General features: G+C 38.7%; 1 long non-coding RNA gene and 1 pseudogene across 1 annotated transcript in view; one reads left to right on the top strand and one right to left on the bottom strand.

The window, feature by feature from the left end:
- Positions 1-6453: 6453 nt before the first annotated feature.
- Positions 6454-25615, bottom strand: part of LOC138150623 (uncharacterized) — a 198771-nt gene continuing 179609 nt past the window's right edge. The window contains exons 2-3 of the long non-coding RNA XR_011165597.1: positions 10626-10791; positions 6454-6574 (exon numbers count right to left, since the gene is read on the bottom strand). This is a non-coding gene — a long non-coding RNA (uncharacterized lncRNA). The remainder of the gene's footprint in view (positions 6575-10625; positions 10792-25615) is intronic.
- Positions 7120-8340, top strand: LOC138150622 (vacuole membrane protein 1 pseudogene; annotated as a pseudogene).

Raw genomic sequence — 25615 nt, 5'->3', positions numbered from 1 at the left:
TAGCAGGCAATTACATCCACACCCACAGACATGTGGCTCAGTCTTATCCATCCTTAGGGAAATATCCTATGTAGTCTATGGATAAAGAACACTGATCTGTATATAAAGGTCAGTGATCTTGATGATGACTGGTTAATCACAAAGGGAATTACTACTAAAAAAATGGATGAAACTACATACCTGAATTTCATTTCCTCTAGGAAAAAGGTTTGTCCAAAAGTTAGTTAATAGTAAGAGTGGTGAATAATTTAAGTAATAAAGGTTAATAATTTAAGTAAAAAGGAAAGTTACTACTCACCTGCTCTAGGAAATGCCTCCAATTAGCTCAATGATAATTCCTATAACCAGAAGAGAATGGAAGTTATCAAGAATGGGGCAGCAGGGGGAGGCTAGGTGGCACAGTGAGTAAGAGCACCAGCCCTGGAGTCGGGAGAACCCGGGATCAGTTCCGGCCTCAGATATTTAACACCCACAGACACACACACACAAAAAACTGGCCATGTAACCTTGGCCAAGTTACTTAACCCCAATTGTTTTAAAAAATTAAAAAAAAATAAAAAGAATGGGGCAGCAGGAGAAGTGATAAAAACAAAACAGACAGACAAAAAAATCAGATGAAATTGCTAGAACCACACAAAAACAACAGGCCAGCTAGAAGGTTCAACATTCCTTAGTATAAATTAGGAAAATGTAAAAGGTACAGTGACTCTTTTGGATCACCCTCAGGGTAGCAGGTGCCAGGTCACGGAGGCAGAATGATATCACTGCACCATAAGTGAAAGACCCCTACATTTGGAGGCAATAGGACAGGGTTTAAGTTGTGGCTATGGTATTTGGGTAGCCTTAAGTAAATTCTTTGCCCTTTCTGGCCTCAGGTTTCCTCTTCCGTAAAATGACAGGACTAGACTAGATCACAAAATCACAGAGTCGAAAGGGACAATTAAAGTTGAAAGTCGTCAATCTAGTCTAGCCCACACCTGAGCAAAAATCCCTTCTCTAACCTCACTTATAAGTTGGCATCCAGCCTCTTCTTGAAGCCCTCCAGAGTAAAAGGACCAAAACCTCTCAAAGGCAGTCTGTTCTACTCAGGGATAACTTTAGTCACTAAGAAGGATTCTTCTTTATTTCAAACCTAAATCTGCCTCTTTGCAATTATTAAGCATTCTTCTTAGGTCTTCCCTTTAGAGACAAATAGAATAATCAATCAGGCAAGAAGTCTGATTCCTCTTCCATATGACAGCTTTGGAAATATTTGAATACAGCTTTCATGTCACCCCCTAAGTCTTCTCTTCTCCAAACTAAACATCCTCCATTCCTTCATTCAATCCTGCTCAAATATTGGATCAAGGTTCTTGACTGCCCTCATTCTACGTCTTATAACAAAAAATCACTGACACGTATATAGTCTTTTAAGGTTGGCAAAGCATTTTACATACATATTAAGAATAACACAGCTATTATTTCCATTTTACAGAAGAGGAAACTGAGTCTCAGAAAGATTATATGAGTTGACCAAAAGTTGTTAACATGTCAGAGACAAGATTAGAATCCAGGTTTTCCTGACTCTAAGTTCAAGACTTAATCCACTACATCATTCTTTCCACTATAATGTCCTTTCTAAAATATAACACTGAGAAATGAATACAATAATCTAGGTGTGGGCGAAGCACGGCAGAGTACAACAGTCCTATCAATTCCCTAGTGCTATTTAGAGAGGCTCCAAGACTCTTAAATGTAGGCTGGGGTGGTGGTGGTGGTGGTGGTTAGAATATCACATTGCTTGCTCATATTAAGCTTGTAATTCACTAAAACCCTCAGAATATTTTCAGAACTATTGTCTAACCATATCACTCCCATCTCATAAATGTACAACTGATACTTTGAAAACAAGGAGTAAGACTAGAAATTTGAAAAGGATAAATGTAAACGTATTAGGTTCCAGCCTGTCAAAACCTTTTTGGATTGTGACTGTTACCCAGTGAGTTAGCTGTCCCTCACAGATTTTTGTCATCTGCAACTTTGATACACATATAATTGATATCTTTATCCAAATAACTGATAAAAGTTTTTAAAGAGCCAAGCACAGAATCCTAGAGTACTTTACTAGAGACCTTCCTCGAAGCTAACATTGATCATGAAGAAGTACATTTTAAGCATGGTTATTCAATCAGTTCCAAATTCATCTAACTATATTATGTTGTCTAGCCTCCATCTCTCCATCTTTTTTGCTAGAATAACATGAAAGACTTTAATAAACGTTTTTACTAAATCAAAGGAAACAGTATGTTCAACATTCCTTTTATTAAACAGTTTAGCAAAGGAGAAACAAATGGCAATATTTGTAATGAAATCTGGTTTTAACTCCTTGCACTTCTGTCCTTGACTTTTTCTTGTACGACTTCTAGAACTTCTAGAGCTAAGATTCTAGATACTGACCTTCTACACACAGTCCTACAACCAAAACAGCATTATAATTAAGATTAGAGAGAGTGTTAGGTAATTGCCAACATGCACACATAAGGGACACAGTGTTACAACTCCCTTTACCTATGTAGATCACAACACATCTATAATTTGGTAAAGCTACATTTGTGTTTATTAACTTTATACTTGTACTGTATATGTTTTATATGTATATATTTGTTAATTTGTTTGTATATACTTCTTTAACTTGCATGCGTACTTGTTGACATTAAACTATTCCATTCTTGTATCCTCAGCATCAAACAGTGTCTGGCACATAGTAGGTTCTTAATATATACCTGATTGTCACAGGGAGTTTCAGAATTCTCATAGAGATTTGCCCATGGTCACCTAACTGATGTCAGAAGCAGGATTTAGAGCCCAATTTTCCTATCTCCAAGTACAGTCACACAGGAAAGAATAAAAAAGAATTCTGTGCAGCAACAAAGACCAAGTTGATTTTTGGTGGCACAAATTTACAGCAGAACCCATTGAAATGATTGTGTGACTTTTTCCAGTATTGTAAAGAAACCCATGAGTAAGACCAGAGAAGGCAGGTGGCAGCAGTTACCAAGAGCTCATATTTAGAAGGGCTCACATGACCCTGGTACAAGGTATTAAGGGGTTTTTTTGTTTTATTTTGTTTTTTCAAAGAGAATAGTGTATACTTGAACTTCTTAAAAATATGGCTGAGTCTGGCAAAGGAGGAATGATTGTACTTTGTTGAAAATTATGTGACCATTTTGTTGAAAACTATGTGGCCATTTTAGTGATAAGTTGTTGAGTTGTGACATGTGAATGCTATATTTTGATTCTCTGTGATAAGTTGTAACATTGTGAATGCTATATGTTGATTTTCTGTGAATGTTTTGCTCTGATTTGTTATTGAATAAATAGAGGGTTCACTATATTATGCAGTCAGAACCTTGAAAGCTGTTCACAGCAGCAGTTGTCTGGAAAGCTGCTCGTGCTTGGCTCTACAGTCTTCTGGGGAAAACTAGGTATCTGTCAATATAAGGAGTTGCAAAGTGTGAGTTGAATTGTAGTGAAGAATTTATGAAAAATAGAATAGAGGTTCTAAGTAGGCACAAAAAAGCAAGAGAGCAGAGGAGGTCATAGGATATGAAGATTAGGATAAGAGTATGAGGAAGGATAGCAATGGAAAGGATTTTTTGCCTTAGTAGATGGTGACTTTCAATCATAGGTATAAACAGAAGAAGAGGTAGGAGTATAGCAGCCTTTGGATGAGGGAAGAACAACTCAATCAGGGTCCCTACCCTCCAGGATCCTGTGATAACTGAGCCTAACATCAGGTCAAGGGTAGTACCATTGACTTCAACAAGTGGTCTAAACACTGGAAATCTGGATGTAGAAGTGGTAGGGGAAAGCAGCAGGGGGTTCTGTTCAGACACTTAAGTCAGCAAATACCTGATATTTGGGTCCTCTGGTCCTATAGCGTCAGTACAAGAAGGCAAAGAATCTAGTACATGAAGAAAACATCCCAAAGATGAAACAAGTACTCAGTTCCTAGTTTCTAAAGCATAGTTCTCAGCAGTAACAAAAATCTAACAAACATGATACCATCCTCAAGGAATGTCCTTTAAAAGGCTAGTCATTCATGGTTGACCTCCATTTCTTAAATCAATGTGATTTAGTGAATAGAGAGTACTGAACTTGGAATCAAGAAGACCTGGGTTCACTTCTCCCTCAGGCATTGGCTGTGTGACAATGGGCAAATCACTTAGTTTTTCCGAGCCTCAGGCAACTCTAAGTATTATCTACTAAATTATACTCTCACTAGTGGAATCAGCTTCTTGAGATAGATGCTCTCTCATATCACTGAAACCTACCCAAAAAACCATTAATGATATTCCTGAGACTTCTATCACTACATGCATTTGTCTTCATATAACAAAAAAAGCAAATAGCTACACTAGTAATTTTCATCACAGACATATAAAGTGGGGACCAAATGCTTTATCTTAGTGAGTTACCAGCATTTGAAAGAGATAATTTTTCATATATTTTGGTAAAAGTTCAAATTTATTCAAGACTGGATACACTAGTATTATTTTGCTACAGGTAGAATTGTCTTAAAAAAATTTCAGCCACATGACCCACAAGACTTATGATTCAATATACATTTCAGACCTTGCCATATTCCATGGCGATAAGTTTCATTTCTAAATGTTTGGCAGAATGCCCAAATAGATACTAGAGATCATAACCATCGTCACCCCCCCCCTTGCTTTGTATTTTGGAAACTTTGCTCAAATTCAATTAGAGAAATCACTGAAGGTAAAAGAATTAAGAAAGGTCACTTCGTGTATTGATTGTGGTGGGTCTAATTTGTCCAGATTCAAATACTAAGGCCTTACTTAATATCACCATCCCAAATGAATGGCTACATTTAATCAATTCTGATAAGAAAAAACCAAGAGAGCGTTCTTGATAAATTAATTTTAGTGAAGAAATCCTGTCTTTTCTTATGACTATCAAAGCAAACTTAAAGCTTGGGAAAAAAACTAACAGTTGCAAATCCAAAAGATATTAAGATATCAATCACTTTGCTGATATAATTTTTTTCTTAATTCAGGAAGATCATGGATCAAACAAAAAGCAATAATGTTACAATAGCACTACTAAATAAACCCCTATTTGTGATAATAGAAGGGAAAGAAATTTTGCAGACATTAAATTTTTACCTTGTTTTTAATAACAGTACTACATCTTTCTCTAAAGCAATTATATAAGAGAAAACTAAGAATAACATAATTCCAGAAGCCACACTTTAAATGAGACCATTATTGGATTGCTCATGAGTATTCTGACCTATGCAGCCTACAAATCTTATTGGCTACATTGCAATAAAATGCATTTGTCTTTCTGCATCTGGAATCTCTGGAGTTGTATTTAATCAAATCTCACATGTCATGAGGATAAGGTCTTGTGGAGAGAGATAGAAAGAGCAGGTGCTTCCAAGTCTAGACGGGGATGAAAGTATTTAAACCAGTCTGAGTTAACACACTTAAGAGGGAAGAAGCAGAGTTGCCAGACTAAATATAAAGTTAATTTTTGATCATTTAAGGTCTTTAAAACATTCAATTTAATTCTACAAACTTATATGTGCTCTTCTACTCTCTTCCAAGGGCCTCAGAAGTTAGGGCAGTTTTACATGGTAGTCAAAAGTCACTTTTTCCTAAACAAATTTTATGTTTGGAGTTACCTCCTCATGAAAATATGGCCTGTAATATACTCTTTTGTTGGACATATTATGGCTGTAATTCACATACCCTCACAGAGTTTAGAATCACATATGGCATCCTTTTGTGGGCTTATCTGTTCTTGACCTAACTTTATTGACATTAGCTCAATTTCTCAACATATTGAATGGGCAGGGAACCCAGTCCCACCTTATTCAGCCTCAAAGCAGGTCTGCTCTCCCATATAAATCAGCCTCATCTGGTTTCAATCTAAGGAGCAGAGACCAATCAGCAGTCCAACTCTACAATTGTATGCAAGTTAAACTGTGGTAAACATCAACAATCCTGCCTCTTGTTCTGGGCTAGGTGGAGACTTTTACTATCACTTTGTGAATCAACTGCACCAGAAGCTAAGTTTCTGGGCCATGCACAATCAGTTGAGAGGCCTGCTACCCCAGAATTTTGAAAATGAACAAACTAAAAGAGTACCGATTCTGCTGTATTTGCAATGTCCTTGACATATGCACTCCTACTGAATTTTCATGACCTTCAAAATATAAGAACATCTAACTGAGCAATATATCTCTATATACACACATATACACACGATTTTGAGTTAGTAAAAATGGTATCAACTCCATTTTAAATTCAGAAAAGTATTCTGCATAATTGCAAATTCTCTTTTTAAAAGTTTTTAGATAGAAATCAAATTGATCTGTTGGGGAGCAAAGGACCCTCACTGACTGATGCAGGGGGAAAGCAACATTAATGGCAATGGATCCTTACTGGGATTGCACTGCTGGCAGGCAATTTAGCTCAGAAATCTAGGTAGGCACATCCAGTGAAAGGGGCTTCCCTCTGAGCCACAATCCAGTGAGAACTGGCGTCATTGTTAGGACACATATCACCTGAGAATGAAAGAAGGTTCATGTGAGTTGTCAAGCGAACCAAGGCATTTAGTGAGCACCCACTGGGACTACAGCAGCAGAACTGGACCCTTCGGGTACTGGTGGGGAGTGGGGGTAGGAGGGGGTGTTGAAGAAACAAAAGGAAGAGACCCGGGCCTCCCTAGGGGCCCACAGCACGCCAAGGCCACTACTTTTTAGCCAAGTTTCCCTTCTTCTCGAGCTCGGAAACAGCAGAGTGTGAGCTCTTCGAGGGCAGGAACTACATTTTACTTCCTTAATATCCCCACCATGCCACAGGGCCTGGCAAACACTAGGCGCTTTAATAAACACTAACTGGCGGAAGTGGGGCTGAGACAGCGGAAACTGGGCAGAGAGAGCAGAAGCGGGGTGGGGAGAGAGGAAGTGGGCAGAAGTTTGCACTAATCTGGCAACGTGTGTGAGGCAAGCAAACAGAACCCGTTGCCTTCCGAGATTTAGAGGGCCGAGGCCCAAGGGACCAGAAGCAGGCTGCTCAGAGCCGGGAGAGCCAAAACCGGCCCTTCAACATGCCTAAAATAGCAAACAAAACCAAGTGGCGCAGGGGTGAATCCAGAAGGCTAGGGCAAGACTTGCCCAGCGCCGCCTTCCTGGCTGAAAGGAAGAGGCTGGACTGGGAGGTGAGGCAGAATATTGTCCTGTGGAAGAAGCCCCTCCTTACCTTGCGCTACTTTTTGCTGGAAATTGTGATCACCTTGAAGGGATGGTTTGTCAAGCTGTGGTGGTAGCGAAGCTTTGTGGCCTTAGCTCTACTTCTGCTCATCGTGCTTGGGGCTACTTACTACATCGAAAGATCTCACCAAGAGTATGTGCACTATGTGAAGGTAAAGCAGCTGTGGTCTGCCTACTGCTTTGGTTTGGGGATTCTCTCCACTATTGGCCTCGGAACAGGTCTCCACACTTTTCTCCTCTATCTGGGTCCACACATTGCTTCCATTACCCTGGTTGCTTACGACTGCAACACTGTTAACTTCCCAGAGCCACCCTATCCTGACAGGATTATTTTCCCAGATGAAGAAGGCATTGAAGGATCTGTCTCTTTGTGGATCATCCTCTCCAAGGTCAGGCTTGAAGCCTCCTGCATGTGGGGTGCTGGCACAGCTGTCGGAGAACTGTCCCCTTATTTCATGGCCAGGGCAGCCTAACTGGCAGGGCCTGAAGCTGTTGATGAAGAATGTGGGAATTTTGAGGAGATGCTGGAAGATTGTGAGTATCCTCAAAATGTTGCTTCCTGGACTAAGCAAGCTGTACAGAATCTAATCAATAAGACTGGGTTTTTTGGAATACTGGCCTATGCTTCTATTCCAAATCCTCTGTTTGATCTGGCAGGGATAGCCTGTGGACACTTTCTGGTTCCTTTTTGGACCTTCTTTGGTGCAACCCTCATTGGAAAAGCCGTACTGAAGTTGCACATCCAGAAAATCTTTGTTGTTATGACCTTCAGCAAACACATCGTGGAACAGATGGTGGCTTTCATTGGTTCTGTCCCCAGTATAGGCCCTTCTCTACAGAAACCATTCCAAGAGTACTTAGAGGCACAGAGGCTGAAGCTTCACTACAAAACTGAACTAAAGAGCATGCCAGAGGGAGAAAACTGGCTGTCCTGGATTTTTGAGAAGCTGGTTGTTGTGATGGTATTCTACTTCATTCTGTCTATCATTAATTCCATGGCACAAAGCTATGCCAAACGAATTCAACAGCAAATGAACTCAGAGGAAAAAGTGAATTAAGGCAAAGTTTAACGTGTGCATTCACAGAAGCAGAATAAATAGAATCAACTTTAATTAGACTGTTCTATAAAGAAAAGAAGAAAATCCTTTTTTCCACACTAGGGAATTTTTTTTCCTTATGGGGAATGAAGAAAAACATTGGTTTTGAAGGCAACTATTCCATACTTTTCATTGAGAGAACTGTATGTAAAAATTAGGTATGCACTCTATTTTATTCTGAGTTGGGTTTTATTAGAGTTGGTATATGGATTTAAAATTACTTCTCAGGTGAATGCACAGTTGCCAAACTAATTCAGCTACCTCTGTCAAAAACCACAATCTTTCAATAAATTTTGTCTTGGCATTAATGGACATTTTGTTTTCTAATTTGTAAAATATGCATATAATAACTGAAATATAGTATTGTTGGGTTTACAGATCATTCTAATACTACACTTTTTGATAGATAAGTCTGATTACAATCATTCTCATACTGTAATTTTTGATAGATAAATCTAACATGTCTATCATGAAACATTATACTCTATCCTTCCTCACCCACCAAAGATGACATTCACTGCATTGGCGAGGAACTGGCCTTTTACACTAAGAATGCATAATCAAAATCCGGTGTGTACCTCATTGAGTAAGTCTATGCCATTTTGTTGTTCTATATATTTAAGATGAAATTTTTAAAACTTTCTAAACTCATGTTTGATTATTTTTTTTAAAGTATAAGTGGAGGAGTCAAGAAATCAGGAACTTAACACAGATGGTTCATTTTTATTAGCAAAGAATAATAAGATTACTAGAGCAAGAAGAGGTCTTGGAGATCATTTATTCAATACCCTCATCTAACTGAGCCCAGAGAGGTAAAGGAACTTGCCCAAAGCCATGCAGGTAAGAAATGCCAGAACCAGATCCAGAACCCAGGTTTCTTGATTCCCAGAATTTTCTATCCACTACCTTTCCACAAAATATTTAGTAACACCTCATTCTGAATTAATGACTTTGCATGGTAGACATGGATTTTTTTTTCAGATGGATTTTTTTAAAAACTTATGATATTATTTGGGATTATGTATATTGTTAATATCTTCATAGGATGTTGAAATATAAGGAACCTTAGTGATCAACTAGTCCTACCCCATTTCATTTAATTGTTTTAATTTTTCTATTATTTAATTTCTCTATTGGTTTCTCTACAGATTTAGGAAGGGATAATGAAGAGAAGAAAAATGCCCTTGCCCTAGAAGTATTTTTCCCATTCTAAGTATATAAACATTAAAATTGCCATAATTGGGGCGGCCAGGTGGCTCAGCGAGTAAGAGCACCTGCTCCAGTGTCGGGATGACCTGGTATCGAATCCGGGCTCAGATACTCAGCACCACACCCAGAAATAACTGGCCGTGTAACCTTGAGCAAGTCACTTAACCCCAATTGCTTAAAAAAAATTGCCATAATAAGAATCAGTGACACCTTAGCTATTCTAAACATGTTACTTGACAGAAGCTTCTGAGTTGATTGGCAACATGAAGTCTAAGCCTTGTTAGGATATATTATTTATTTTAAAATAAATAAATTTATTTTGAATGGGATTTATTTTGAAATAAATAAATGAACATGTCACCAACAGAAAGCTCTCCATCATTTAAGATCAGAGATACCAGAGTCATAGAATTTTAGAGCTATAAGGGGTTTCAGAGGCTATTTAACCCAACCCAAATATGACCAAATCTATATCACATGTGTGGACTGGATGACTCCCTAAAGTTCCTTCCAGCTTGAAATTCCATAATCCTATGATTGGTCATGTACACACAGGGTTCATGACTACACTTGCTATTAATATCCCTGGTGGGTGATGTTGTACAGTTTTCAATGACTATCCCATTGCTACAAACTAGGTTCCAGTGTACACTTTATTGTATTTATTTTATTCCTGCCTCCTCCTTTCAGCTCTTCACAAAACCATTCTTTGGTATTCTCCTTCCATTACTACTTCTCCAAATTGAACATCTGAAGTCTGGCTTCATTATCAGAGGTTGGCCTCTGATCCAGGTCCTTTCTAACTGCTACAGCTTCTGCACTTAAGTTGTAAATTACCCCTGCAAAGAGTGGGTGATCATTTCATATGTGTGAGGGCTAATTACGTGACATATTCCTAAAACTGCTACGGAAAACAATACAGCTTTCCTAAACAGCCATTTACACTGATGGATAGCTGTCACTTCTATAACATATTAGGACTCATGATGTGTCTTCCTTAACAACCCTAAAAGGTTGATGAGAACAGACTGACTTACCATTCAGGATCTTTTATAGAGGGAACTCCTCTTCAAGTATAGGATCAATTAGATCTAGAATCCAGGGTCCTTTCTAATTCTGAAATTCTGTGATTTCATGACTCCTGATTCCCTATTCAGTACTCTTCCCATGACATCATCCTTTAGGATACAAGTATCTTGGAACCTAGAGAGAAGGGGAGGGCAGGAAGGAAGGAGGGGAGGGGATAGATGAAAAAAACATTCATTAGGTGTTTATGATATGCCAGGACCTGTACTAAGTGCTGGAGATACTAATACAAGGAAGCAAGACAATCCCTGACCTTGAAGAGCTTACATTCTAATGGGGAAGACACACAAAGGGGGAATGAGAAGGGAAAGATGGAGAAGTTCTCTTGGGTACCATTGTCTGGAGATGGCTAAGATGTAAGATAAAGGGGAGGCCAGGTAGCACAGCAAGTAAGAGCACTGGCTCCAGTGTAGGGATGACCTGGGGATTGAATCCAGGCTCAGATACTTAGCACCACACCCAGAAATAACTGGCTGTGTAACCTTGAGCAAGGTACTTAAACCTGATTGCTTAAAAAAAAAGAAGTAAGATAAAGACCTAGATCTAGGCAAGACAGGGTAAAAGCCCACCTAGTTGCAAGGGCAGAGTACTTTGTATATTTTCTATCAATCCCTTACCACATTGGGAGGGCTTAATAAAAATAAATTTAAAACATCATAAGCAGCAACAAAGGGCAGATAAAAACATTTCGCTCTTTTTTCCTGGCATGCATCTGTCAAAAAATAATACAGATAGCTCTGTCCAACCAGTCATTTCTACTGTGGGTCTCTTTCTTTTCAAGCAGAAGGATTTAAATTTATAACCTATAAACACTATAAGAAGGGACAGAACAACAAAATGAAAAAGGATTACTGAGTCCTACTATAAAATAACAACTATATTAATCAATGAGATATTGATCTTAAAATACTCTTAGGAATAAGCCTTAAAGGCAAATGCAGCATTTTTAGGATTTGGACTGGATTATTAAACCTACCTAATGGCTTCTGTGTATTTGTTAATTACTTTCAAGCATTTCAAATCTATTACTCCCACACAACAGACAGTCAGTATGTGGTTGTTAAAGGGAAATTAACCATATTAACAGCATCACAAAATCTCAGTTGGAATGCACCTTAGAAGCCATTTTCTCCAACCTATACCCCATCACATCTCTGACTATGTTACTATGTTAGTTAGTTACTATGCCTTTGCTTGAACCCATCCAATGAGGAGAAACCCATCCCCTCTAAGGAGACTCTTTCCATTTTGGGTTAGTTCTAAGCCCAAATCTGCCTTCTGCTCCTAGTAACTCCCCTAAGGTCGAGTGGAATAAATCTAATTCTGTGTCCATGTGAGAGCCCGTTATATACTTCAAAATAAAAGTAAAAAAAAAGACACTCATTACAGACCTGTTATGTTCAAGGCACTGTGCTCAGCACTAAGGGATAAGAAGACACAAATGAAAACCACTCATGTAAACATAGACAGAGAAAGAGTGCTGTATCTGGAGTCAGAGGAACTAAATTCAAATCTTGGTTTTGCTACTACTTCAATGCCTTAGGCAAGTTACTCAATCCCTCCAGGCCTCAATTTCTTCATCTGTAAAATAAGGGACTTAGGCTAAAAAATTTCTTAAGTCTCCTTCAGTTCTAAATCTATGATCCTTTAAGGAGCTTACATCCTATGAGGAAATAATACTCAAAAATAGCGATCATATTCCTTCAAGTCTTCTCTTTTCCTGGATGAATTTATCCAGTTCCTCCAACCAATCCTCATATTGCATGCAGATGAGACCTTTCATTATCCCCTGTCACTTTCCAGATGTCAATGTCCTTCCTAAAATGTGGCATCCATAGTACTGACCATAGTACTGCAAATGTGGCCTGACCAAGACAGAGGACAGTGGGACTTTCACAGTCTCATTCTAGACATTCTGCCTCTCTTAATGCAGCCCAAGGTCACATTCACTTTTGTTTTTTGTTTTGCTGCCACATCACCCTATTAATTCCACTTTAGCTTGCAGTGCACTAAAACCACCAAATTAAATTATCATCCAGTCACACCTCTCCAATCTTTTACTTATTGCCATAACTTGGACCATTAGCAGGTAAGCTAAAAGGCCCAAAGTACTTCTGTAATAATTATGAGTTTGGTCTGAGGCAGTCAACTTATTCTAATAAAAATGTATAAAGTGAGATGAAATAGGAGAGGTAGAGTTGATTTATTTACTGATCATGAAGGCATTACTATTATGCATAGTATCATAAATCACCATAATAATAAAGCTCCTCGAGGGCAGGGACTATTTCATTTTGCCTTTGGATCTTGGGCACCTAGCACACTGCCTGGGAAACAAGCCCATAAGAGGTACTTACTAAATATTTGCTGACTGATTGTTTTTATTAGTAACAGGATTATTAATAAGAAGAATGCAAGTAAACTTAATCATATACCCCTCATATTGGAGTTTAAATTTTTATATATGTACATGTATCTCATCCTCCAAAGAGACTATAAGCTTACCAAAGGCAGCGATCATGTCATATTTCTTTTTTTTCTCTTTAACAACATAGGGTAATAATATGAATAGTAATAATGACAGCAATAGCTTACTATTATAAAGGAATTATAATTTACATGCATTATTTCATCTGAAACTCCTGAAAACCTTATGAGCTAGATAGTGGGCACTTAATAACACCAGCGTATCACAAATGTCAACTGTTCCCACATCTCCCAGAAGCAATAGTCAACATCACAACCAGGAGATTCAACTTCTACTTGATCCCACCAAGGACTGGAAATTTATCACCTCTTGAAGGAGTTTATTCCATCGTTGAATGGCTTGAACTTTTTAGAAATGTTTTCCCCTATTAAGCAAAAGTCTACATCTATAATTTCTATACATTGGGCTTAATATGTTAAACAAAAGAATCAATGAATAAATTAATAAAAATATTAAATAAAATCTGATTGCTATAGACATTTAACTATGACAAATATATATTTTTAAAATAAACTACAATTCTTCCCAATTCATTTCTGTGATGCAAAGGAAAAATAAAGCAGAATTATTATCAAAGAGCGAGGAATTGCAGAAATCAGGATTGTTGAAAACAATAATTTGCTAAACACTGCAGTGTGATATAGACTAGATGTCCTTTCTTAAATTCAGACTTGACATTTAAGGATATGAGAGTTAAAGATGAAAGTGGTGACAAGATGAGATGCTCCCAAACTTTATTATGAGTATAAAGTTGGCAACCAATCTATAATTAAAAGTCAAGTCAATGGACAAAACAAATTTACTTAAACAATGGAGCAGGTAGTGCTCTCAGAAGTAAGTTGTGACTCAGGGACCAAAATCCATTTATGAAACTGATAAGACTAAGATAGCAAAGGCAAAATGTATACAGAACTCCAAAAAGGTAGCACTTTATTTACAGCTCAATCATGATAGAAGCAAACCTAATGCCAAAGAAATGAGCTGATTTGTAGCCATGTCAGCCATGTTAGCTATAAATATTGTAAGTGTATGTATATATAAAAGCAGCTTTTTTCCTATTCTGTTTTGTGGGAAAACACTGATCACTGAAACGTGCCATCTCTTTGTGTGTGATTTAATGATTATTCATGCCTATATATTTGTCTCCTAAATTTTTTTTAAACTGAGGCTTCCACATTTCTTTCCCCTTGAATTCAACAATCTTCAAGAAATTTAGCTTAACTGAATTGTTTAGAAACAAATCATTTTTACAGCTGAAAGGTGAGTTAATTAGATCATATAAAATCACAAAGAGGTTATAGAGGGTAAGCATGGACTGGCTCATCCTATCACAAATATTAGAGATCAGAGACTCAGAGAAGGCCAGAGCCTAAAGACACCTTAGAGACCATCAAGTTCAACCACATTCTACAGCTGAGAAAACAGAGGCCCAGAGAGGACATCCTTTGCCTAAGGTCCCACAGCTAGCAACTGACAGAACCAATACTGAAATGCAGACCTTCACAACTCCAAGGCTCTTTCCACTCCACCAAAGGTTCATTCCTATAGTTAGTGCTTTAATGAATTAAAGGGTTTGGCTAAATCCTAGCAACCATCTTTGGTGGTTTTATTGGTATGGGGGCTCCTGTAAAGCCACACATGAGCAGCTTTCCAGAGGAGGGCTGCTGTATACAGTTTTCAAGGTTCTGATTACATAGTATAGCGAACTCTCTATTTATTCAATAACAAATCAGAGCAAAATATTCATAGAAAATCAAGGTACAGCATTCAGAATATTATGGCTTAACAATTTGTCAATAAAATGGCCACATAGTTTTCCACAAAGTACAATCATTTAGTAACTCAATCATATAATCATCCTTGCCTCCTTAAGGGTCACAAAGTACAAAAGTCAAAGTTCTCCACCCATGGAGAGAAATTAAGTTACAACTTCAACAGTCATTACTCAGTAGCCTCTTTTTTTGCTTTTTGGAGGGTAATTGGGATTAAGTGACTTGCCTGAGGTCACACGGTTAGTTTTTGTGTTAAGTGTGTGAGGCCAGATATGAACTCAGTTCCTCCTGAATCCAGGGCTGGTGCTCTATTCACTGCACCACCTAGCCACCTCTACTCAGTACCCTCTTAAGGGGTAGTGGATAGTACAAAAGCCATCCACTCCTAGGTCACAAGTAAATTATAATTTCATCAGTCACTACTCAGACAATTTCATCAGTCACTACTCAGTACCCACAGAAAGGTCTTTTCATCTTGACTTGGGGCAGGCTTTCAGCTTCCATGGTTCCTCTTCTATGGTTCCAGCAACTGCCCAAATCTAACCAATTGCCACCTGAGTTCAAAGGCAAACAATTCCCAGCTCCTTGTCCAGCTCTCTGTGCAATTGCTGCTCCACGTTGGAGCTCAGTGTCCAGTCTATCTCAAATCCTTCATAGTCTCTGTTCCTGGGAAGACAAGGCTTAACAAATCCACAAGAATATTTATACACATTAACAAAGCCACATCATTTGTACAAAATAGCAGCACCATAGTCATGCTTCCTCAGTCTTCTGCAGCTCCAGCTGGCCCTTGAAAGTCTTGCCACTGCAAGTCCTAGTTCTGTGTCAGTTCTCAGGTCAGTCTTCAGTAGTAGCAGCCCAAACTCCAGATGCTGGCTGAGAGAAATTCTTTCTTTCTCTCTCTTTCTCCCTGGAAGCAGCTGCCCTACCTCCATGATGTTTACCCCAGGAAATACTGTCTGTCCAGCTTGTGTTTTTCCTTATATACGGTATACCTAGCCCCTTCCTGTTATGTCAGCAACTTCCTCCCAAGGTGTTAACTACTACTGTATTAATTAAATAGCTTAAACAAGGTGTTAACTTGAAACAAGGTGCTAAGTACCTGCTTACTTGTCAATACAAAGGGGCAGGGAAGATTTTCAGATTCCATTAACATTACAGCTCCATCCACTGATAAACATTAGAATTCTTCCAGCTGTCTGGCTCTATGCAATTCTGTTCTATGACTTTCTCTAAATCATTCAAAACAGTTCAGCCCACACCTTAGAGGTCTTCCACTGCTTCTTTTAATATATAAGGGATATACTATTATTGTTGCTGTTGAGTCATTTCAGTTGTGTACAACTCTTTGTGATCCCATTTGGGGTTTTCTTGGCAAAGATACAGGAGTAGTTTGCTATTTCCTTCTCTAGCTCATTTTACAAATGAGAAAACTGAGACAAACTGGGTTAAGTGATTTGTCCAGGGTCATACATCTGATAAATGTCTGAGGCCACATTTAAATCAGGTCTTCCTGATTCCAGGCCTGGCACTATATCGACTGTGCCATCAAGCTGCCAGGGGAGGGGGGAAGGGGGGAAAGGCTATGCTATTGCTTTCTAGCAAATGACAAATATAAACAATTCAAAGAAACATGAGAAGACTTGTATGAACCAATACAGAAAGAAGAAAGCAGAACCAGGAAAACAATATACACAAACACTACAATGATATAAATTAAATCAATGCTTCACAAGCACTAATAACTCCTCTTGGTCCTAGAAAATAAATGTCGAAACACCCCTCCTCTTTGTAGCTAGGTAAGTGGGGGATGGGAGGAGAGGAGAACTATAGGAATAGAATGTACCATATGCTGACAGTCATTTTCTCAATCAGTTTTGTTAAACTGCTTTTATTTGTTATGATTTTCAGTGGGGATGAGATATTTTTAGATATAGCTGTGGAATGAAAAACAAAAGGCATCAACAATGCTTTTAAAAATTTATTGGAGATCTCCATATAGAATTGGAGCTAACCATCTTTCATTCGTGCCACTTGATAAGCTCACTTCCATTTTGAGCCATACAACTCGTCAAATGCAGAAAGAAAAAGATTAATAATATCTAAGTGTAGGGGGCATCTAGGTGGCACAGTGAATAGAGCACCGGCCCTGGAGTCAGGAGGACCTGGGATTGGATGTGGCCTCAGACACTTAACACACACACACACACACACACACACACACACACACACACAAACTAGCCATGTGACCTTGGGCAAGTCACTTAACCCCAATTGCCCTCCAAAAAAAAAAGCAAAATAATATCTAAGTGTGAAACTTTGGTGTAATCTACAAGTCTTTAGCCATTCATTTTTCCTGAAACATTTTCCCCACATATTTCATCCCATACTCATCTCCTCCGACCACCTTTTCCACTAAAGTCACTAAGTATTAAGGTGTAGATTGATTTACTATGGGGGGGGGGATTATTAAGTTCTTTACAGATTATCTCTACCATCCTCAACAACTAATGTTGGCACTTAAACTATAACTGTTTTCATGATGGTCTTTTTGCATATATTTATTATTTAATTTCAACTTCCTTATTTCTTTTTTTTTCCTTTATCAAATGCTTTATTAACTTCTAGTTTACATCATTCATTTCCGCAAGATTTTGAGTTGCAAATTTTCTCCCCGTTTTTCCCCTACCCACCACCCCAAAATAGCAATTACACTGAATATCCCCTCCTCCAATCTGCTCTCTCCCATATCTTCACACATCCCCCCTCTGATTTTCCAGTAGGGCACAGTGGATCCCTATGCCCCCAGTGCCTGTATATCTTATTTCCCAGTTACAGGTAAAATAATATTAATAATATATATATATATGTGTGTGTGTTTTATATATGTATATATATATATATATTTTTAAACATTTGATTTTAAAGCTTTGAATTCCAGATTCATTCCCTTCCTCCCTTGTCACGCACCCTTACTGGGAAGATAACCAATTCAATATAGGTTGTACATGTGTAACTATGCAAAACATTTCTATAGTGGATATATTGTAAAAGACAGACAATATTTCCCTCCATCCTATCCCACCTCCCACTTGTTCTATTCTCTATTTTGATCCTGTCCCTTTTCAGAAGTGGGTGCTTCCAACTTCCCCCCCCCCCCCCAGCCTACCCGCCCTTCCATCAATCTCTCTCTCATCCCCTTTGCCCCTACTCTCCTATAGGGTGAGATAACCTATTTAGTGTGTATGTCTTTCCCTCCCTAAGCCAAATTCAATGAGAATAAGGTTGACCCATTCCCTTTTGCCTTCCTGTTCTTCCCCTCCATTGTAACCACTTTCCCTTGACTCTTCTGTATGAGAGATTTTTCCCCAATCTGTCTCTCCCCATCTCCTCCCATTATATTCCTCTCCCCTCTTAATTTCACCTTTTAAGTATCATCCCTTCCTATTAAATTGGTCCTATGCCCTCTATCTATGTATACCTGTACCAATATATACACACACATATGTATTCATATGCACATATACCCTCCTATATTGACATATATTTGTATGTATGTGTATATATATATATATATGTATATATATATATATATATAAATTTCTGAGAAAAGTTTCTGGGGCAGCCAGGTAGCACAGCGAGTAAGAGCACCGCCTCCAGTGTCAGGATGACCTGGAGATTGAATCCCGGGCTCAGACACTCAGCACCACACACAGAAATAACTGGCTGTGTAACCTTGAGCAAGTTACTTAAACCCGATTGCTTAAAAATAAAAGTTTCATGAGTTAAAATTATCATTTTTCCATGTAGGGATGCAAATAGTTCAACTTTGATAAGTTCCTTATGATTTCTTTTCCCTGTTTACCTTCTCATACTTCTCTTGCTTCTTGTATCTGGATGTCAAATTTTCTATTCAACTCTTGTTTTTTTCATCAAGAATGCTTGAAAGTCCTCTATTCCACTGAATAACCATATTTTCCCCTGAAACATGATACTCAGTTTTGCTGGGTATGTGATCCTTGGTTTTAATCCCAGCTCCTTTGCCCTGCGGAATATCATATTCCAAACCCTTCAATCCCTCAGTGTAAAAGCTGCCAGATCCTGTGTTATCCTGATCGTATTTCCACAATATTCAAATTGTTTCTTCCTGACTGCTTGTAATATTTTCTCCTTCATCTGGGAACTCCGGAACCTGGCTATAATATTACTAGGAGTTTTCTTTGGGGATCTTTTTCAAGAGGTGATTGGTGGATTCTTTCAACCTCTATTTTGTCCTCTGGTTCTAAACCATCAGGGCAATTTTCCTGGAGAATTTCTTGAAGGATGATTTCTAGGTTCTTTTTTTGATCATAGCTTTCAGGTAGTCAAATAATTTTTAAATTCTCTCTCCTGGATCTATTTTCCAGGTCAGTGGTTTTCCCAATGAGATATTTCCCATTGCCTTCTTTTTTTCATTTGTTTGGATCTGTTTAATAGTATCTTTATTTCTCATAAAGTCACTAGCTTCCATTTGTTCCAATCTAACTCTGAAGGAATGATTCTCTTCAGTGAGCTTTTGAGATTCTTCTTCCATCAGGCAAATTTGGCTTTTTAAGGCATTCTTCTCCTCATTGGCTTTTTGGGCCTCTTTTGCCATTTGAATTAGTCTATTTTTTAAGGTGTTATTTTCTTCAGTCAGGTTATTGGCTCTCATTTCATAATTTTCTTGCATCATTCTCATTTCTCTTCCCAATTTTTCCTCCACTTCTCTTATCTGATTTTCAAAATCCTTCCTAACTTCCTCTATGGCCTGTAACCAGCTTGAATTTTTCTTGGAAGATTTTGGTGCAGAATTTCTGACTCCACTGTCTTCCTCCTGTTCTGTACTTTGATCCTTTTTGTCTCCAAAATAGGAGTGTAAAGTTGTGTTGCTCTGTTTGCTTTGCTTCCCTCGTTTCCTCATGTTGCCACTCAATCACTTGACCCCTGGGATTTTTGCCACAGTAAGACTCTGCTACCAGACAGGGGAGCTTTATCCCAAATGCTGGGGTTTTTTCAGCTCCTGAAGCTCTTACTTGGGTGCCCTCTCTAAAGCCTCAACATGCTCTGGCAAGCTGTTCACACACCCCAGGACTCAACCCTACACCACAATCCAGATCCAAACAGGTTAAAGTAAGCATGATTACCCCTTAGACTGGTTGCTTGGTCCCTCTATCATCTGCAAGCCAGGAGCTAAAGCTGCCATAGGATGGTGGCTGCATAGCCACAGTGCCTGAGTGGCTTCTCCCTCCAGGGGATAAAACCTAGACCACAATCCTGAATTCCCAGGTCCCAAAGCCCACACTGAACTGACCTCTCAATTTTTCTTTGCCATCTATGAATTGACAATTCTGGAAACCACCACAGCTGCTGGTGATCTGAAGTCCCTCCAGCCAGTGGCTAGCCAGGCCCACCCTGAGGCTAAACCTCAGACTCACTCGGGCCTGGACTCAGCCCCCTGAGCACTGTGCTGGCCCATTCCTGTCGACCTGCTAGACTGCCTTCAGCAGGAGGTTAGCTTCTCTCTTTCATTTTGTTGGTTCTGTAGCTCCAAAGTTTGTCTAGAGTCATTTTTTTACATGAATTGGAGGAGGTGGAAGCCAGAGCCCCGTAGAAGTCCTGTTTCTACTCTGTCATCTTGACTCCACCCCTTCTCAACTTCCTTATTTCTTCTGATTTTGTTTACAGTGGCAAGAATTCCAGGAGTGATAAGATTCAGCTCCTTCATCAAAATGTTCACTCAATGGTCATTGGACAGGAATCTCTCAATTAGAGTACCAATAGCCAAATTAAAGTTTTGTTGTACCCAAACCCAAATCACATGCCACCTGATTTGGAGCTCACCATTAAGCCCTTGTATATTTGTCTTTGTCTCTATCCTAAACCCTGTAATGGCTTGTAACAGCTTAAAGGTGTAGTCCTGGGTAAAAGTGAATCACCCAAGGCAAGGTCCCCTGCCCCTTTATCTTTCCCTGGATTGGTACTTCCCTAAATTAGTAAGCCCTGAAGCAGCATTTTGTATAAGGGTCATGGTGCAAGTCTGTACAGAGGTCATGGGGCAAGTCATGTAAGTCTTATATGGTCATGTAAGAGACCACCCAGAATGCTGACCAAGTAGGGTCCCCCACACCCTTCACCCAGAATATGACCATGGCCTGTTCTATGACCCCAGCCTGTTCTGGGGAATTCCACTCCCCCTGTGCCCTCTACCCTGTTCTAGGAGGGACCCCTTTCACAAGGAAGGTTGTACCCTTGGACCCTTGCGCCATTATTCCCAAATTAGCCCTGAGCTATAGATCTAACCAATGGCTGTCCTTGGCTTCTGTATGTCATTATTTATGCTCGCTCCCCTCCCCAATTGTGGTTTTTGCCTTTATAAGCACTGTATGTACCCCAATTCAGGGCTGCCTGATTTGAGTGTATACTCCAGATAGTCACATGCTTGATCAATAAATCTACACCTAAAGTTACCTTGAACCCAGGTCTCAGCTCAATCTTATTCTCTTCACAACAGTTTGTTAATCATTTTAAAACTTTTCTTCGTAGTACCCTCTACCTCCTTTCAGACACTCTACCACCGTCACTGTAGAAGCAGAAGCAGTATTGCACAGGGATATTTTTTCATTTTTTTGCTTCCTGTGTTGTTGTTGTGTCCAAAAAAAAGAAATAAACACCAAGTGGCAAGCCTACTAGTGATATTGGTCCTTACAAAACTGATTCAGTCTGAAATCAAAAGCCTACTTTACCAAAGCACAGATTTCTATACAGTAATTTCCAAAGTCTGAGTTCAACATTTTCTTTTATCATTCAAGAGTACTCATATAAAAAAAACAACCACCACCACAACAAACCCATATAGAAATACAACAAAAATGTGAAAGGAAGATCACCACTGAGTAGATTATATTTTGTGAAGAGAAGAAGGTTTTCCATTTAATTATATTCTTCTTTTCCAAAGTTTTAGTATATCAGAAAGTTTATTTGGAAATGTTCAGTATGAGTTTGGATTTCATCATAGCTGAGACACCATATGGACACAGTATAATTTGACTCCTAATCAGAGACAAAAGGCAACAGATGCCAGAGTTCCATAAGTCCTCAGATCATAAAACAAATGGCTTGTGAAGTCCAGGGCCTCAGCATGATGATAAGTTCTTCATGGTGGTTTAGATACGTAATTCAAAATAGGCATCTGAAAGGGAAAGCATATCATATGAGGAGTACCTTCGCCAAGAAATATAATCAACAGGCCTCTACAAAAGCTTCCAGTGATTATAGGAAAAAGAAAATGAGATTCATTTAGGGTGTACTTCATATGGAATTATTTGGTCAATGACAAACATGGAGTTCTAAACAGAGCTGTAACTCTGTTAGAAGGGAGTTACCAGGGGTTTTGCCTGTAAGGTGCCTGATGTTAAAATTACCATGGCAAGGTATCCACAGATTTTCATTGTTGTTCTGATCCTGTCCCATATTAGTGGTCAGTTCCTTTTCTGCATGACTTGTTTCATGTCTAACTTGTCTGTCTTAGAAGCAAAATGTACCTACATTTCTATTTGGGGTATAAGCTGCAAAGTGGTAAAATCAGATTTGATGTCATGAAAAACCTAACAGCTTATTTACTCATAGATGGAATGAGCTGCCTTAGGAGGTTATGTGTTCCCCCTCATTGAGGGTCTTCAATTAGTTGAAGCTGGATGATTACCCATTAGGTATGTTGTGGTGAGATATGGATTGGACTATTGGAGTATAAGCCTGCTGAGAGTCTTTCCAACTCTAAATTCTGTGATTCTGTGATCTGTTCCCAAGGAGATAACAATTTAAAATTGAGAGTTGTAAGCCATCTTAAAAGGTCAGCAGAATCTCCAACCAATAAGGAAATCCTCTTTATAGCATCTCTGACAGTCAACTAGCATCTGCTGAAGTACTTCCAGTGGCAGAGAACTAACTTATGAGGGACTCCACCTGCGACCCATGTATTGTTTCCATAATGTATGGGATGAAAGAAAACAGGTGGATTCTTTCTTCTTTTTATTATGATTGCTTTAGTTCACTCCGGATATCAGAGAATGATCATGAAATTATTTTTCAACAAGATTCACTGTTCGAGTATTAATGCAGAAGCACTGATATCCCACAATTAAGAAATGGCTGACTGGCTCCAAATAGAAACTATATTTTATGAGAAAACTGCATTCACAAAATAATATCAAAATAAAAGTCAAATCCCAGCTGGGTCACTGAGTATAGAAAAGCAGTAAAGAGGATGGAAAGAGCATGAGTAAATCCAATACCATGCATTTACATATTATTAAATTCAGCTAAACTTGGACGAGTTACATAGCTATAATTACCAAGATAATTATGCCTCAGAAGTGACTAGTTCTCCATTGATTAACTCTACTCTCTCTATTTTGTAATCTTACCATATTCTATTTTAAAATTTTTTCATTGGTTTGTTATTTTCTTTTAAATATGAGTGAAAATGCTTTGCATTCTCCATTTTCTTCATTTAAGAAAATAGATACATCATAAATTGAAGCAAAGTTTTCCCACTAAAGGGCTCTTTTGGATGGTAATGGCCATTATTACCTGTTATTAGCACAGAGGAACTAAGGATTGGGGGGGGTGGGGCGTATAGCCTGATGACTACAGGTAGATAAAGAGGAGCCAGGAAGTTACAATTTTGATGGTCTTAAATGTTAATTTCATTTCCTGTCATGTCATGTCCTATTTTTCAATTATGAATAAATAAATATTTCAACCAAATCGGATCCTTGAAAAGCCAATTGTTTAAAATAATCTCTTCTCGAGGATATACCTGATTTTTACTGTCATCTCTTTAGTGGTCTTATTTGAGAGTAATAAATGGTGACAGCCATAGTTGGTTTATAGTATTTCACTGAGATAACAGAGTTAAGCCCTGGATCTTCCTAATTTACTGTGAATTCTATTTATGGTATACATACAGGCATCTTGCTTTAAGGAAAACAGGAGTATAAAAGGCCAAACTGAAAAAAACCAATAAATTATCTTTGGCTTGCAGTTTTCTCATTACAAGAAGATTCTTTCCTTACAAAAGGATTCCCCAAAGAATTAGTTTATGTGAGGAACTCCCCATTTGCATTTACAAGTAGATCCACAGGTTATTCACTACTAGATAAGAGGGGCTTAGAGGTTAAGAAAATTTTGCCAGAGTTAAGAGGTGCTGTACATTAAAGATTGCTCAGAAATGAGGAGAAAGCAGCTTTGAAATGATCATGTCTGTCAAGGCAAAAATTAGAATTGGATTTGTGCAATTCAGATTTAGCACTTTTGGGAACTATTTCCATAAAGTACAGTAAGAAAACACCTCAAGTTGCAAACTTCACAGATTCTTATTATGAACAAGTATCATAGTTCTAAGCAATGACCAGAAACTGAAAAATGGATGGATGGATGGCCCATAAGAAAAGAGTAGGAACAAGCATTTTAAAAATAATAACAGCTGAAATTAATGCAAGGTCTTAAGGCTTATACAGAATTTCACACATGTTATCTCCTTTATGATCAGTGTTATTTATTATTTATTAAACCATATAGTTTGGAGAAATGAAGCCTGCTGATTGTAATGGGGCTAGGGAGATGGCCAAGGAAGTTACCTTTTAAATGATCTTATGTGCCTATTTAATTTCCTGCCATCCTAAAACAAAACAATTCAGGTAGTAGCATTAGGAATCAGAGTACCTGGGTAAAAATTGCTGGCTCTCCTTACTACCTGGGTGACTTTCGGGTCAGTCCCTTTCCCTCTCTGAGCTTCAGTCTGTAACATCTCCTCTGTAAAATGAAAGGGTTAAACTGGATGATGCGTAAGGGCCATTCCAACTCTACATCAATGATCCCGTGATGGATTTGCCTCTTGGCTCACTTACAGCCTAGCTATTTCCAGCACCTTAGTGATGAAATAGGATTTACTTTTCAGCAATCAAATCACCTGTTCAATGCTTTTCAAATAGACATGGCCTCCCTGGTTCACTGGTTATTCTAAAACATTACTAGTTACTAAAACAGAGCCTTAGAACTTTATGAAATATGTAACCTTTTCTCTCCTCGAATGTATGCCAAATAAGGATAGGCTTAAAAACTGAGGACATTTAGCCTCTAAAAGAGGTGACTTAGTGGGAGGAATGGCACAGTAACTCTCCTTAAGTATTTGAAGGGTTGTCATGTGGAAGACAGTTTCACAGAACAAACTTGTTTTGTTTGACCCCAAAAGGCAGAACTAGAACAAAGGGTGAAAGTTTCAAGAAGGTAAATTTGGGCTGGGAGAGGTTTGGTTTCTATTCAGGGCCACAGAGTTAGTATGTGTGGGAGGCAAGACTGGGCCTCTAGGGGCGGCCAGGTAGCACAGCGAGTAAGAGCACAGGCTCCAGTGTTGAGAAGACCTGGAGATCGAATCCTGGGCTCAGACACTTAGCACCCACCCAGAAACACCGGGCCATGTAACCTTGAGCAAGTTACTTAACCCCAATTGCTTAGGGACAGCCAGGTGGCTCAGCGAGTAAGAGCACCAGCTCCAGTGTCAGGATGACCTGGATCAAATCCGTGCTCAGATACTCAGCACCACACCCAGAAATAACTGGCCGTGTAACCTTGAGCAAGTTACTTAACCCCGATTGCTTTA

Source organism: Petaurus breviceps, unplaced genomic scaffold (genome assembly GCF_028583685.1).
Source record: "Petaurus breviceps papuanus isolate PSGF00001 unplaced genomic scaffold, PetGlider_PUasm1.0 90881, whole genome shotgun sequence".
In the NCBI taxonomy this organism is placed as follows: domain Eukaryota; kingdom Metazoa; phylum Chordata; class Mammalia; order Diprotodontia; family Petauridae; genus Petaurus; species Petaurus breviceps.
Note: the sequence above shows the minus strand (reverse complement) of the source record. Positions and strands in the feature narration are given on the sequence as shown.